Here is a 16,304-nt window from a genome sequence, read left to right on the forward strand (position 1 = left end):
ATGACTCACATGACTGACCTTCCTACATACTTGCCCCTGCCCAGCTAGTGACTGTTCTTATCAAAGGGGCGGTGAGGGGCGTGCCCCTCTACTGGTTTCCTTAGTAACTAATGAGCCCACCTGATGCCAATGTCAATTCCCTTATAATCTCCCCCCCCACTCATCTTCCCCCAACCCACTTCGCCCCCTCCCCCCACCCCGGGAGGAAAGACCGCCACCATGTCCTCCTGCCTGTCCTCAGAAGTGTAAGCTCCCCCATCCATTAAACCACTGATGTCTCTGTTGCTGACTCTGGGCTCTTTCTTTGGTCTCAAAGCTGGGCAAGCACAGGCCTTATAGGCCTGTAGGGTGTAGCCCAACAGTAAGTCATATCTCCAAATGAGAAAATAAGCTCAAGTGGTTAAAAACCTTTCCAAGGACTTCTGGTTTCAGCTTTAACATATAGAGCTTGGAAATTGTCACTTATATCTTTAAAATAAGAAAAAGCTGAACAAAGTAAAAATCAACTACATTTCTTGATTTGGAAATTAAATAACATGCTTCTAAATAACACATACAACAAAGGAGATGTCTCAAGAGAAATTTTAAAAATATTTAAACTAAATGAAAATAAAAAATATAACTTATCAAAATTTGTGGGATACAGCAAAAGCAGTGCTTAAAGGAAAATTTACAGCTTTAAATGCATATATTAGAAAGGAAGAAAGTTCTAAAACCAATCATCTAAGTGGACCTTAGGAAACTAGAGAAAAAAGACCAATTTAAAATTAAAGCAGGCAGAATAAAAGAAACAATAAAAATTGAGCTGAAACCTATGAAACTGAAAACAAGAAATCAACAGAGAAAATCAACAAAACCAGAAGATGGTCTCATAAAATGTTAATGAAGTTGATACACTTCTAGGCCAGGCTAGTACAGGAACAACAACAAAAAAGAAGACACAAATTACTAATACCAGAAATGAAAAAAGGGACATCCCTATAGATCCCATGCACATTTATTGGATAATAATGGAATATTATTAACAACTCTGTGCCCACAAATGTGATAATTTAGATGAAATGGGCAAATTCCTTGAAAGACACAAAGTACCAAAACACACAAAAAGATGTGTGTTTCTGTGATGATCTGAATAGGGCTTAATCTGTTAAAAAATCAAAGCAGTAACTTACAACCTTCAAAAAAGAAAGCACCAGGTGCAGATGGTTTCACAGATGAACTTTAACAAACATTTATGAACCTGACATTACCCCAATACAAAAACCAGATAAGGACATTACAAAGAAGGAATCTACAGACCAATATTTGTTATAACATAGATGCAAAAATGCTCAACAAAATATTAGCAAATTGAATACAACAATATATAACAAGAATTATACACCATGCCCAAGTGATATTTGTTCCAGATATGCAAGGCTGGATCAACATTATAAAATTAACCAATGTAATCCACTACTTAAACAGGCTAAAGAAGAATCATGTGATCAGTATCAATTAATGCAGAAAAAGCATTCGACAAAATTCAAACCTATTTATGATAAAAACTCTCAGCAAACTAGGGGCAAAGGAGAACTTCCTCAAACTGATAAAGAATATCTACAAAAACCCTACAGCCTAACATCCTTAATGGTGAGAGACCAGACAATGTCCCCCTAAGATTGAGAACAAGGCAATGGTGTCCTCTGTCACCACTCCTACTCAATATTTTACTGGAAGTCCCAGACAATATGTAAAGAAAAAGAAATAAGATACACACATTGGGAAGAAAGAAAGAAAACTGCCTTTGTTTGCAGATGACATGATGGTCTATGTAGAAAATCCCAAAGAATAAACAACAACAAAAACTTTTGAAACTACTAAGTGAGTATAGAAAGGTCACAGGACACAAGATTAATATACAAGTCAATTGCTTTCCAACATACGAATAATGAAAAACTGGAATTTGAAATTAAAAATACAATGCCGTTTATAATAGCACTAACAAGAAAAGAAGTATTAGGGACTTCCCTGGCAGTTCAGAGGTTAAGAAGCCATGCTTCCAGTGCAGGGGGCAGGGGTTTGATCCCTGGTCGGGGAATTAAGATCCTGCATGTCGCATGGTGTGGCAAAAAAAAAAAAAAAAATTAGGTATAAACCTACCAAAGTATGTACAGGAGCTGTATATGGAAAGTTATAAAGTTCTGATGAAAGAAATCATCTAAAGATCTAAATAAATGAAGAAATATTTTGTCTTCCTGAATTATAAGATTCAATATTATGAAGATGTCAATTTTTCCCAAGTTGATCTTAATATTCACCCCAATTCCAATCAAAATTGCAATGAACTATTTTGTAGATATCAATAAACTAACATTAAAGTTTATATTGAAAGGCAAAATACCTAGAATAACCAACACAGTACTAAAGAAGAACAAAGATAAGAGTACTCACAATACCCAATTATCAAGACTTATTACAAGTCTACACTAATCAAGACAGCATGGTATTGGTGAAAGAATGAACACACAGATCAATAGAAAAGAACAGAGAGCCCAGAAATAGGCCCATACAAATACAGTCAACTCATCTTTGACAAAGGAGCAATAGGCCCATACAAATACAGTCAACTCATCTTTGACAAAGGAGCAAAGACAATTCAATGGAGAAAGGATAGACTTTTCCACAAATGGTGGTAGAATAATTGGACACCCAAATGCAAAAACAAACAAACAAAAAACACATATCATATACCTCTCAAATTTTTTTTACTCAAAATGCATCATAGATACAAATGTAAAATGCAAAACTATAAAACTTCTAAAAGAAGATCAAGAAGAAAATCAAGGTAACCATGGATTTGGCAAAAAGTTTTTAGATACAAAACTGAAAGCATAATCCATGAGGAAAAAAATAGATAAGTTTAACTTTTTAAAAATTAAATACTTCTTCTCTGTGGAAGACAATGTTAAGAGAATGAAAAGACATGCCACAGACTGGGAGAAAATATTTGCAAAACTTATTATCTGATAAAGGATCTGTATGCAAAATATACAAAGAACCCTTAAAATTCAGCATTAAGAAAACAAACCAACCAATTTAAAAATGGGCAAAGATCTGAACAGATACTTCATCAAAGAAAATGTACAGATGGAAACCATATACCCCATCTGTAGGGAATTGCAAATTAAAACAACAGTGAGATACCACTCCATACCTATTAGAATGACTAAAATCCAAAAAACTACCAACTGCTTGCAATGGAGTAGAGCAACAGGAATTTTCATTCATTGCTGGTGGGAATGCAAAATGCTACAGCCACTTTGGAAGACAGTTTGGCGGTTTCTTACAAAGCCAGACATAGTGTTAACATACAGTCCAGCAATTGTATGCTTAGATATTCACCCAGTTTTAGTTTGAAAATGTATGTCCACACAAAAATCTGCACGTAAACGTTTGTAGCAGGCTTATTTAAAGTTGACAAAAACTGAAAGCAACCAAGATGTGTTTCAAAAGGTGAATGTATAAACAACTGTATATCCATACAATGAAATAATAGCCAATGATAAAAAAATACGAGCTATCAAGTCATGACAAGACATGGATGGTTTTTTAACGCATATTGCTAAGTGAAAGAAGCCAGTTTAGGGCCTCCCTGGTGGCGCAGTGGTTGAGAGTCCGCCTGCCGATGCAGGGGATACGGGTTCGTGCCCCGGTCTGGGAGGATCCCATATGCCGCGGAGCGGCTGGGCCCGTGAGCCATGGCCGCTGAGCCTGTGCGTCCGGAGCCTGTGCTCCGCAACGGGAGAGGCCACAACAGTGAGAGGCCCGCGTACAGCAAAAAAAAAAAAAAAAAAAAAAAAAAAAAAAAAAAAAAGAAGCCAGTTTGAAGAGGATATATACAATATTATTTCAATTATATGACACTCTAAAAAGAGGCCCCCCAAAAATGATTGTAAAAAGATCAGTAATTGCTTGAGCTTGAAGGAGAGGGTTGAATAGTTAAACACAGAAATTGTGTTCATTTAGGGTGGTGAAACTATTCTCTATGGTACCATAATGGTGGATACATGACACTGCATTTATTAAAACCTATAGAAGTTTCAAATACAAAGAATGAATCTTAATGTATGAAAATATTTAAAAATCATTTAGGAAGTCAAGGAACCCCAAGACGGAATACAGGATGTAATAAAATGATCCAACTGTATTATGAATATATAAGACAATCTCACTGAAGGGAGTAGGGAAAGGTGCTCACCTAAGTAGCTTTGAAAATGGGAGGAATTTGTAAGAAAGAATAAAGGCAAAATAAACTGTACTATTCCCTAGTTGATACAGTTGTTACTCATGGGGTATGGTTTAATGCTGTACATGTATACTGGAATTGAACAGATCCAGCAAAGGGATGGCGAATGCTCACTGCTGGAGTGGGATTTTACAGACAAGCAAGGAGAGGAGGCTAGAATGATCCATGTGGTAATGGGTTAGAGTTGAAGACAGTATGAACTCATGTTTAGCTTAATATAGGTACAGATTGTTAAATACACACATTTGTAGATATATGTATACGCAGGTTAGTATACACATTATATATTTCCTGTCAGCTTAGAGGGCCTGGAGTCAATGATACCCCAGTAGCAACAAGCATACCTAGTGCTCAGATAGTGGTTTCTGATACCTTTCCCTAATAGCAGGAAAAGAGACTTCTTGGAGAAATGGCTGATTCTAGGACTGGGGCCAGAAATGTACAAGATGAGCTGAGCTTGGAGCATCTCTACAGTGCCAGAAAGTAAGGAAGTACTAGAAAGAAAGAGAGGGCAAGAGGATGAAAGAAAGAAAGAATGAAAGAAAGAAAGGAAAGAAGGAAGGAAGGAAGGAAGGAAGGGAAGGGAAGCAAATAATGCACCTACAATGAAGGAGGTATGTCAAAAGGACACCGGAGCCAAATGAAGGAGTTCCCAATTGGCAAAGCTAGAACATTTTGAACAACAAAATAAATATAGTAGTATATACCCAAAGTATAAGATATCTATGAGTCTATACTGATATTAAATGATTGAATAAATGGGAGAAGAGAACAAATCTCCTGTGCAGAATTCCAAATAATTTATGTAGATACTCTGCCTTCAAGAAGGTGGAGCACAACTCCTTAAGTGTTGGTGCATAGTGACTTCCTTCCAAAGAGTACAGTATACAAAGGGAAAAAAGAATAACTTTACATTGGAGAATTACGTTGGAGAAATCTGACAAACACTACCTTGGCCAGGTGATCAAAAGTCAGCATCAACAGTGATAACGCATGTGGATAGTATGCACCCTTGATAAGATGCACTGAAAATGGCACTTTGCTTCTGTGGTCTTCCTCCTGAAAGCCCATACCCTCAGTTCACTCGCGAGAAAAACATTCAACAAAGCCCAAATTGAGGGACATTCTACACAATACCTCACCAGTACTACCTGAAACTGTCAAGGTCATCGAAAAAAAGGGAAGTCTGAGAAACTGACAGGATGAGTAAATGTAGTGTGGTGTCCTGGATCAGGAAAGGACATTAAGTGGAAACTAAGGAAATCTGATTAAATGATGAACTCCAGTTAACTGTAATGTATCAATATGGGTTCATTAATTGTAACAAATGTGCCACACTGATGTAAGATGTTAGTAATAGGGGAAACAGGGTGCAGGGTTTGTGGGAACTCTGTATTATCATGTTATTCTTTTTCTGTAAATCTAAAACTGTTTTTGTTTTTGGTTGTCTCTTTAATTTTTCTTTTTTTAATTTAATTTTTATTTTATATTGGATTATAGTTGGTTTACAGTGTTAGTTCCCGGTATGCAGCTAAGTGACTCAATTATACATATAGCCATTCTTTTTTCAGATTCTTCTCCCATATAGGTTATTACAGAATATTGAGTAGAGTTCCCTGTGCTATACAGTTGGTCCTTGTTGATTATCTATTTTATATATAGTGTTGTGTATATGTTAACCCCAAATTCCTTATTTATCCTCCCCATAAAACTGTCTTAAAATAAAGTTTATTTAAAATATTTATAAGCTTAGTATTAGCTTAATATTGCTTTCCCATTAACAATTATAACTATGTCAGAAATGGAATTTTTATCAACTAATGAACCAGAGATCACAGATGCCATGGGGCTTCATAAATCAAATTTCATGGTTAGACAAGAAATTTTTCATTTCAGGTACTAGGAAATATTTCCAAAATGTATTTGTATATTTTTCTTGCTTTGGTAAATTTCACACATTAAATAGCACCTTTCTGGATAATTCTATTCAACCAAAATAATTACCAAAAAAAGAGACAAAAAACAAAAAAAGAAAACACCAAAGAATCCTCCCACCCATACTTCTCAAGATTTCAAACCTCAGTCAGAGGTTCATTAATATCAGTTATGCCCTAGACACTGTTCTAGGCACCGGGAATACAGTTATGAACCAAATGAATAAACAGTTTCTGTGCCCAGAGGACTCACATTCTAGTGAGAGGATGTGTTGGCTCTTGACTCCTGTGACTTAATCACTCTACGGCTTTGCACGACACCCAAGACACATTTTAGTCTGTATCTTTTCCCTAAATTTCAGTCCTTCATTTCCAATTCATGGACATTTCCCACAAAATGTCATTTGAAAGTCAACATAGCTGAGACCAACCCTTATAAACCCAGCTTCTTTTCTGGACTCCTTTATTTGGTGGTCCCACTCCTCACTCACCTGATCCTCAAAAATCACTCTATTTAATTCCATCCTCTCTCAAGCACTATCCCCATCACCACTTTCAATTAGTCATCAAGTCGCAGAGACTTTTCCTTAAACAACAGTGTCTTACCAATTTTATTATTATTATTTTTTTGGCTACGCCCTGTGGCTTACAGCATCTTAGTTCCCCGACCGGGGATTGAACCCAGGCCCTAGGCAATGAAAGCACCGAGTCCTAACCACTGGACCGCCAGGGCATTCCCTCACCAATCTCATGTTTTAAAAAAATATTTATTTAGTTATTTGGCTGCGCCAGGTCCTAGTTGCGGCATGCAGGATCCTTAGCTGCTGCATGAGGTTTTTAGTTGTGGCATGCCAGGTCTTAGTTGAGGCATGTGGACTCTTAGTTGCAACATGCGAACTCTTAGTTGTGGGCACGCACGTGGGATCTAGTTTCCTGACCAGGGATCGAACCTGGGCCCCCTGCATTAGGAGCTCCGAGTCTTAACCACTGGACCACCAGGGAAGTCCCACCAACCTCATTGAAAAAAAAAATGTTTTTTTTTAACCTCATTTTTAAAAAACATTCTCCACCCACCTAAGCTAAGCTGCTGGTATCACCTCATGTCTAGTTATTTAACATTTGTAAAACATCTGGATTCTAAGAATAGCTTCCTAACTGATCCCCTATTCGACGACAGTTCTTAAAACCCACTCATCTACTCTAAACCTTATCTCAAGTCCAGAAGTCTCTGAACTGGATTCAAGGTGCTTTTTCGTTTGTCTGGCTGTTTTTAACAATCAGGCTCTCATCACGTCCCTCATAATGTTTCCTGAGGTCCTTGCCTTAACTGTGCTGTGTTATCTGTTCCAGCTCGATTTCCTCCTCTCCCTCACCCTGTGGTCCTCCAATGTTCTTACTGCCTTAGTTCTGTCTCTAGGTTTGATGCCTAGGTTTTAGGCTTTCCACCCATCACCTCATCTCATCTCTTGGGTCACAGTTTAAACCCGCTTCTCTGGTCAAGCTGGAGAGACAAGTAATTTGAATCGCTCCAGTAGCCTTAAAACCTGTTCCTCAAAATAATCTCTTCAGGGAGTGCTGGCAGGCAGTGTTCCTGAGACCTACCTCGTTCCTTGGTTTTGGCTCCTGAACAATCAGGTGTCAGACATGGTCCTTCCTCACATCATATGGAAGTCTCGTCTTTTTGGCAATGGTGACATCCAGACTTCTCTCAGTTGCTAGCTTGGAACCCATGAGCTTACCTATTAGTGTAAGGTAGGTGCTGCAGGAACAAAATAGGCCTGAAATGTAATTGATATAACAGCTCACAAACACAGATGTTTACTTCTTGCTCATGTAACATGGGAAGATGGCTGCTAGGAAGACGATCTCCAAGCAGTGGTTCAAGAACCTAGGCTCCTTTCGTCCTGCGCTCCACCATCCCCTTGGGCACTCATAATCAGCTAATGGATACGGAAAGAGAAGATGAAGGAGGCATTTGGCCTAGAAATGACATGTATACTTCCCCTCAAATTCCAGGTGGCTAGAACTCAGTCACATAGCCACAAACATTTGCAAGAGAGGCTGAAAATGTCGTGTAGTGTGTGTTGAGGAAGAGGAGAACAAAGAGTTTGTTAAATAGCTTACATTCTCCCTAAGGGAGACAACCTCAAGTGCCACCCAGTTACTGCAGTCCTTTCAAAGTCCCATATCTCTGGGGATGCGCTCTCCTTCCCATCAAATCCAGGGATCTGGGAATTTAAAGACAAGTTACCTGCCCCCAACTTCCACCAAATATACAGTGTGGAGCTGGAAGTGGATAACTGCAATTAAAATTCTCATTTGAAAAGGGGAACAATGAGAAACATACGGCAGTCATTGATAAATAGCGGTGAAAACACCTACTTCCCTCCTAGTAGAGGAGTTTTGATTTGCTCTGGGCTTCTTCTCTAAGAGAAACTCCCTCATCCATAATTCTCAGTGGTTCCCCGCTTTGACTTCTGGGAAGGTTTTCCTTTTCCCTCTTATGCTATGGTTTCATTGGAAGTAGGCATTGAGAATTATTTCCTTCTTGGGGGTTATACAACTTTCATAGCTTGCTTCATGAGCATGCAAGTTTACCTTTTCTTTGAAATGAGGCATCGCTTTAAAAATTTTGAACTTTGCCACATGGTTGAGTCCTTTTGTTTTCTTGTGCAGATTTAATGGGTCTTTTTAACTCAAGACCCATTTTAGTCTAATCTTAACATTTGGGGTTCAGAAGCAGCAGACTTTTCAAACCCCTAAGGGACTTTATCTCCGGGCCCTCTCCATTCCCTTCAGTCTCTGCTGGAAGACCATTTATTTATAGCCTGAGTTGACTGCTTTCTTGTAATATCTTTTAACAAAAAAAAATCTCAAACACACTGTTACTCTGGCTTTTCTGTCCAATTCCCCTAAACTATAGGTTCAGCAGTCACACAGACCCCTTCCAAGTAAAACTCATATTGCCACTGCATAATATGAATTACAGTTCTTCAGCCTGCTGTATCTATTTCCTCTCTGCTGGCTGCTTGGCTGCTAAATAAACCAATGAACCATATTGAAGGTTTTCATCCTCACAGAGCACCCACTGTCAGGTCCCAATATTTGTTTCAGTTTCAATTGTTTGCAGTAACAAATGAGTCTAAATGTGTATGGCTCAAATACAATAGAAGTTTTTCTTCTCATTTATGTTAACGTTCCAAGGGAAATATATCTGGTTGTCTCTTTTCTGTGATGTGACTCAGTGACCCAGGATCTTTCCAACTCATGGTTCTGCCATTCCCTCGGCTTTCATTTTCCCCCGCTTCCAGCCAGTGGAAAGGGAAAGAAGGCATGGAGAGCACAAAATTGTTTCTTAAAAAGCCTCCTTGAAATTGGTGCACATCACCTTCTGCTCATATTCCATTGGTTGAGCTCAGTCACACGGCCATACCTAATTTCAAGGGAGGCCAAGAAAAAGTAAGCTAGCCATATGAACAAGAAGAAGAGAAAACATGAATTTCGGTAGAGTGGGTATATTAAAAGTATTAAAAGTACTGTTTGGAAAGTTTCCCCTTAGATATATTTCCTTACGTCAACTGAGAATATGCTCTCATTTTTTTCCTTTTACTAATTGAGTTTGTGAGATCCTTCTAAAATTTGTTCCCATTTTTTGGCATTTACTTAGTAGAAGCCTTTAGTGTGTTATACTATTATTATTTTTTCTAATATATGCATTAATATTTTTTATTGGAGTAATATTGCTTTACAATGTTGTGCTAGTTTCTGCTGTACAATGAAGTGAATCAGCTGTATGCCTACATATATCCCCTCCCTTTGGGCCCCCCTCTTCCCCTCCTCCCCCCACATCTAGGTCATCACAGAGCACCAAGCTGAGCTCCCTATGCTATAGAGCAGGTTCCCACTAGCTATCTATTTTACACATGGTGTGTTTATGTCAAACCTAATCTCCCTGTTCGTTCCACCCTCCCCTTCCTGCCGTGTCCACATGTCCGTTCTCCGCCTCTACGTCTCTATTCCTGCCCTACAAATAGGTATATTTCATTATAAAGTACTATTCAAACAAAATACTTCACATATTTTACTGAGACCTTTTATTTTTGAATTGGAAATGACTTTATTTTCAAATGGGAAACATCATGGAATATTTTGATAATCTATGGAGAGAAAAAAATTGACTTAAATATTACTTTGTATATTGAAGATCAAAGGAGTTATAGTCAATTTACAATTAAAACTTAATCTTAAGTATGTAACATGGTATGATGAATAACTAAATCTCTCTGTAACAATAAAAAATGATAATTTATTGATTTGCTTGTTGTAATGCAGATGTGCCTATTTTCTGCTGGAATTTCATTTTATATCAATTGTAATTCTGTGAAAGACAAGCCATGACCCAGACGAATATGACTTTTTTTGCATAAGCAGGTCTATTATTTTTCCTTCTTCAACCTTAAATGTCTTAATAATGGAAGCCCAACATGGGGGAAGGGGGGAATGCAGCAGCACGTACTGGGAAGGGATACAAATTCTGTAAACCTAGTTGGAGATTAAATTATGAGTCCATTTATTTTAAGCAGAAGTGTTTCATGTTTTCCTTGTGTTTAAGTAACGATGACTCTTATAAAAAGAAAAAACCTAAACCAGACCAATTGGGCACTGGTGTTCTATTGTTTAAAAAATTAACTTAAAAGGCTTCTGGTTAGGTTATGGAACTAAGGATTCAAAGGCAATCAGAGGTTAATGTAGCAACTTTAATTTCTGTCAATTTTAGAGCACTAAAAGTTTAAACTCTTTTGAATATGGAAAATAGTACTTGTTAAGTCCGTTCTTATAAATCTTTGTTGCTGGAAATAAAATGGACAAGGGAATGAAATATGAAAAACATCTAAATTCAAGGTCTTTGGGAAACATACAATAACTACCTAATTAAAAAAGATTTAGGGGGCTTCCCTGGTGGCGCAGTGGTTGAGAGTCCGCCTGCCGATGCAGGGGACACAGGTTCGTGTCCCGGTCCGGGAAGATCCCACATGCCGCGGAGCGGCTGGGCCCGTGAGCCATGGCCGCTGAGCCTGCGCGTCCGGAGCCTGTGCTCCGCAACGGGAGGGGCCACAACAGTGGGAGGCCCGCGTACCGAAAAAAAAAAAAGAATTAAAACTCAACAAACTAGTCTTGCCAAATAGAAAGTGATTTTGCTAAACAGAATGACAATACTCATATGAATTATGACAAGTTCACATTAAATGAAAGAGCAGGCTAGATAACAGTGTGTATGTATGCATACTGCAGCTAAAGATACTATGATCACTTTAAAGCTACTTAGTTTTATTCCTGATTTGAAAACTTTAAAGGAGATTATTTTTAAATTTGTTTGTAGTCTATTTTCTTTGCATGTCAGATTTGACTTAGAATTAAAGAAAATAATATGACCCAAACATTTTGATAGCAATATTTTATAGCACATTTAAATAAGATTCCTTTCAAACTCAAGATCTGAATAACATCTACATATATCCACTTGATATCTGCTTATGGAACTGACATTATTTTATTTTGTGTAACAGTCACAGTAACACTTATTTGTCGATAAGAATTCAGGCTGATTTTTGTGTATCATCATCAGAGAAGTCAGATGCTTACCCATTCCAAACGAGCACTAAAATGTAAAGAGATTTCTTACAGAAAGGTGAAGAAAAGTAACTTGTAACCCACACAAAAATTTATTCTCTGGAAAATTAAACTGCCATTAAAATCTCCTTGGATTAATAATTTTAACAGTTTTTACATTGTTTACACAGAGGTCAGCAATTTCTTTAAGTAATACAATTATACAAAAGGAAAAACGCACCGAGACAATCGGTGTATAGATAGTAGAAAAGTTGATATGAGAAAAAAATGCAACATACAGCACATTTTCAATTACATGAAAATGGTTAGATATATGCTCATTCTATAAAATGGGTTGTTTCACACACACATCTGTTTATATTTTTAATCAAAAATGCAAATTAATATGTGATAATAATACAACACTGTTGATAACCATACAGACGCTATATTAGTAAGGTCCATTAATGGTATAGAATCACTAGAAAATATTTGGAGACAATTTAAGACCAAAGGAAATGTTAATCAGCAGTGCATTTCTTCAGGTTGTTTAATAGAGTATTTTGCTCATAGAGCATTTAAACTTCATCACGCTGTTATATACACTATTAGAAAAATAAGTAAGAAAGCTCTGTAGAAACTATACTATTAAGCTTCTTGCCTCGAAAAGAAAGAAAGAAAGAAAGAAAGAGAAAAAAAGAAAGAGGAAGGAAGAAGGAAAGAAGAAAATAAGGGAATACTGAATAAAAGATTCCACTAATTGAGTTTTCCATAAAAATTACATTATTTTGACAAGTAAAACACAACGTAAGAGTACTGAGCAGTGATAACCATCATGAGTTTTAGAAAAAGAATAGATGCCAACATTTATCAAGACCCTTAAAGCCCATATAATAACTGTTTCTCATCAAGACTAATTGAACTGAAAAGTAATATTGATATATTTTCTTATTTCAAAATTCTAGTAAAAATCCAGCCAAAGTTTGGCTATCCCCTCTGTGACAGCTTTAAAGATTCCTCAAAATTGTTGCCACTATATTATTTTCACCACAAAAAGAAAACTCATCTCAATAAAATTATGTAGAAACATTATAAATTAATTTTGTAATGCAAGCTACTACTGGAAATTTTCTCTTAGTAAATTTAAAGTAATATTTATAATTGCAAAATACTGTTGGAAATGTCACCATTATTTCCTAGCTGTGTTTCAAATGACTGTTTAAATATACGTAAATATTAAGAGAGCCAATTTCTATGTAAAAGGTACCCTGGTCTCCCCTCACAAAACAAATGTGACATAATTATAGAATGTTGTAAATATTCTCAATATTTATGCAAACAGACTGCCCCAACAAAAACCCTCCCTGCTCAAAGCCTTCCAATGACACTATCTACTTCAGTTTTCCTTTTTAGTTACGAAAGTGCCCAGTTAAGTCAACATTAACAATTTTAAAACCAGGAATTTAGAAAAGGGTTTCTCATAAAATTTATAATAAAAAGAATGTTCAAGCTAGAGGAGGAAGAGAGAAGACCAAAAGGATAGAATTTATGATATAATGACCTAACATCTCATTTCCAAGAAGTTGGCTTCCACTCCATTACGACTGAAATCATATTGAGGTATTAACGGGGTCATCTTATACCAGAGTGCTAAGATATTGATCCTTTACACTTTAGGGGTCTTTTCTTCTACTGGTGCTTATGTATTACTTTCATCAACATTAATGGGGGTTATGAACAGGAATCACTGGTAAGGACCAACCTTGAGGGTATAAAATGTTTGGTTGTTACCCAAAATAATACCATCTGGAGGAGGTGAGCACACTCAGAAATTGACAAATGAAGTGCTGGCAAGAGGTTCACAGCCTTCAACCAGATGTAAAAGCCAAGAGAGACAATAAATCTCAGAGATAAGGGAAAAATCCCTATTTTCTCATTGAATACAATAGCCATATTTAATATTAACTGCTTAGATTTATGGAAATAAGCATTCTAGCAATACCTGAATATATAAACAAATTTCAGATAATTATTTTTTCAGTGTATAATAGAGTAGTATATTTCATCTGTTGGGTGTTCACTTTAATCACAAAAAGTGTCAGGTGAGAGATCACATGTGAAAGGAAGAAACAGAAAGGTGTTAGGTTTTTTCTTTTAAAAATAGTCTCGAATATTTAAAAGACAAACTCAAATATCAAACAGTCATCAGAATAATAAAAAAAAGAGTGAAAAAGGGCCCTGAAATAATAGGACAATTTGAGATGCAGACTGTCAAAATGACATTGAAATAACGTCAAACATCTTGCAAAACTACTGCCACATCAGTGACTTTGTTCTCATAATTATTTAGAAATTTTTATGTACTAGGGGGTTGAAATTCTACAATAAAATTATGCCATATTTTTGTTAGATTAATAATCAAACTTCCTTCTCTGCTCCCAACCCATATAGCATGATATTAGGGAACTTCACCCTATTCAAGATTAGGTGCACAGCAACAATAGCAACCATCACAAGAGATACAACAAACTTAATGACTAAAGAGGGTTATGCTTTGCTCTCTCTCTAGTCTCTGAGAAAACCTATCCAGTCCTCTCTACTATCCAGCACATGTGATTAAAATGAAAAAAGTCAGGGTATCACTTTTTGTTAGGAATTATGCAGCTGTGATGAACTCAGAAATCCAGTGTGAATGTACATGAATAGGACTGGGGAAAAAAGTCTGGGAGGAAGAAAGAAGGAACATTTTAAGCAAGATACATACTTGTCTATTAGGGAGAGAATAAAGCAAGATTCTTACATTCATTTTTGATAATGGACTAATAATTCAAGTTTATCAAACACTTTCACGTTAAGATTATGTTAACCAGATTTCAAGCTATAACCGGATCAAACACAATAATACAGCAGCAGTCACAAAACAGCCTAATTCCACACCATATTATTTCAACGTTCAAATAACCTCATTTTTCAGTGGGTTAATCACAGATATTTGTTGGGAAAAATACTTTCAAAATGTAAAATACACTCATGCAAAATATTACACCAGAGAAGGAGGTATGCCTACATTATAAATGAGGGAAAATAGGAACTCAGATGAACCTATATATGGCATTTATTTTTAGAGAACAAGGAGGACTTGAGGCTGCTGTATTAACTTGTTATTTGAAATAAAAGACCCTAAGAAAGAGCCAAGCAATCAAGGAAATAGAGATCAGAGCAGAAGTGATAGAAACATTGCTATTTCTAGTGAAGAATCCAGGAATGAGTTCAGGAATGAGGTTCATCTGATGAGTGTATTGACAATGAAGCCATTCAGGATGATGATAAAAGACGAGAAAGCTTACTATACACAAGAATGAAAAATGCCACCACCTATGGCTGCCACTATACATACTTAAAGGTCAGCCTTATTTCATTTAGAATATTGACAGATGTACTAGGTAAACACCTTCCTCAGACTCTCTCTTTGCCTTGTGTCTATCATTGTAAGGACAGTTTGGAAGGAAATATTTGAAAATAATCCAAAGTAATTTTCAGGAATCATAAAACTAACATAATAGAATTTATTTATTATACCATGAAACACTTTGAAAAAGTTATCTTGAATGTGAATGCACGGGAACTCACAATTAAATATCACTTTTAATTTCTCATTAAGTATCTTTCTCTTTAAGGCAGCACGCACACACACACACACACACACACACACAAATCAACAGCACTAATCCTAGTCTTAATCTTGCTCTTCTTTATTACTATCACACTTCAAGAACTAATCTATGGTTAGACAGCTGCCAATAATTCTATATAATGAGCTCAATATTCTATACCAGTGCATCACAGACAGAATTTCCTGGGGAGCTTAATAAAATGTAGATTCTTGGGCTCCACTCCAGACCAAATGAAATAGAATCTCTGGAGGTGGGGATTTGGAATACAAATTAAGCTCTCAAAATAATTCTTAAACACACCATAGTTTGGGAACCCCTGTTTTAAATTTTGCCCTCGGGGAGAGTAAGTTCCTTGATGGGAGTCTAATCTGTATTTATTCTCTAAGACCCAACCCAGGGGTTATTTTCTCCAGGAAGACTTTTTTGAACTCCATGTTGTACTCCTGTGCTAAAGTTATATCATTCTGTGGCTATCCCCACCTTAGCATGCAAGCTCCATTAGGGCAAAGACTTTGTCTACCCAATTTGTTATCTCTGCATTTGTAGCACTTAGAAAAACACATGGTACATAGTAGGTACTAATGGAGACATAAATAAGTCCATGCATAAGATTCATAAATATTGAGACATATAACAGTATTATTGATTTCCTCCATAGGGAATTTAGTTTATTCAATATTTATAGTGTGCCTACTATGAACAAGGGGCACATAAAGATAACAAGACAGAGCATTAAGTACTACCAAGGGGAGAGACGTATGTAATAAAATTAGCTGTAATCCAGTTAAACCCTAAGAA

Source organism: Mesoplodon mirus (assembly GCF_964341445.2).
Source record: "Mesoplodon mirus genome assembly, chromosome: 3".
In the NCBI taxonomy this organism is placed as follows: Eukaryota; Metazoa; Chordata; class Mammalia; order Artiodactyla; family Ziphiidae; genus Mesoplodon; species Mesoplodon mirus.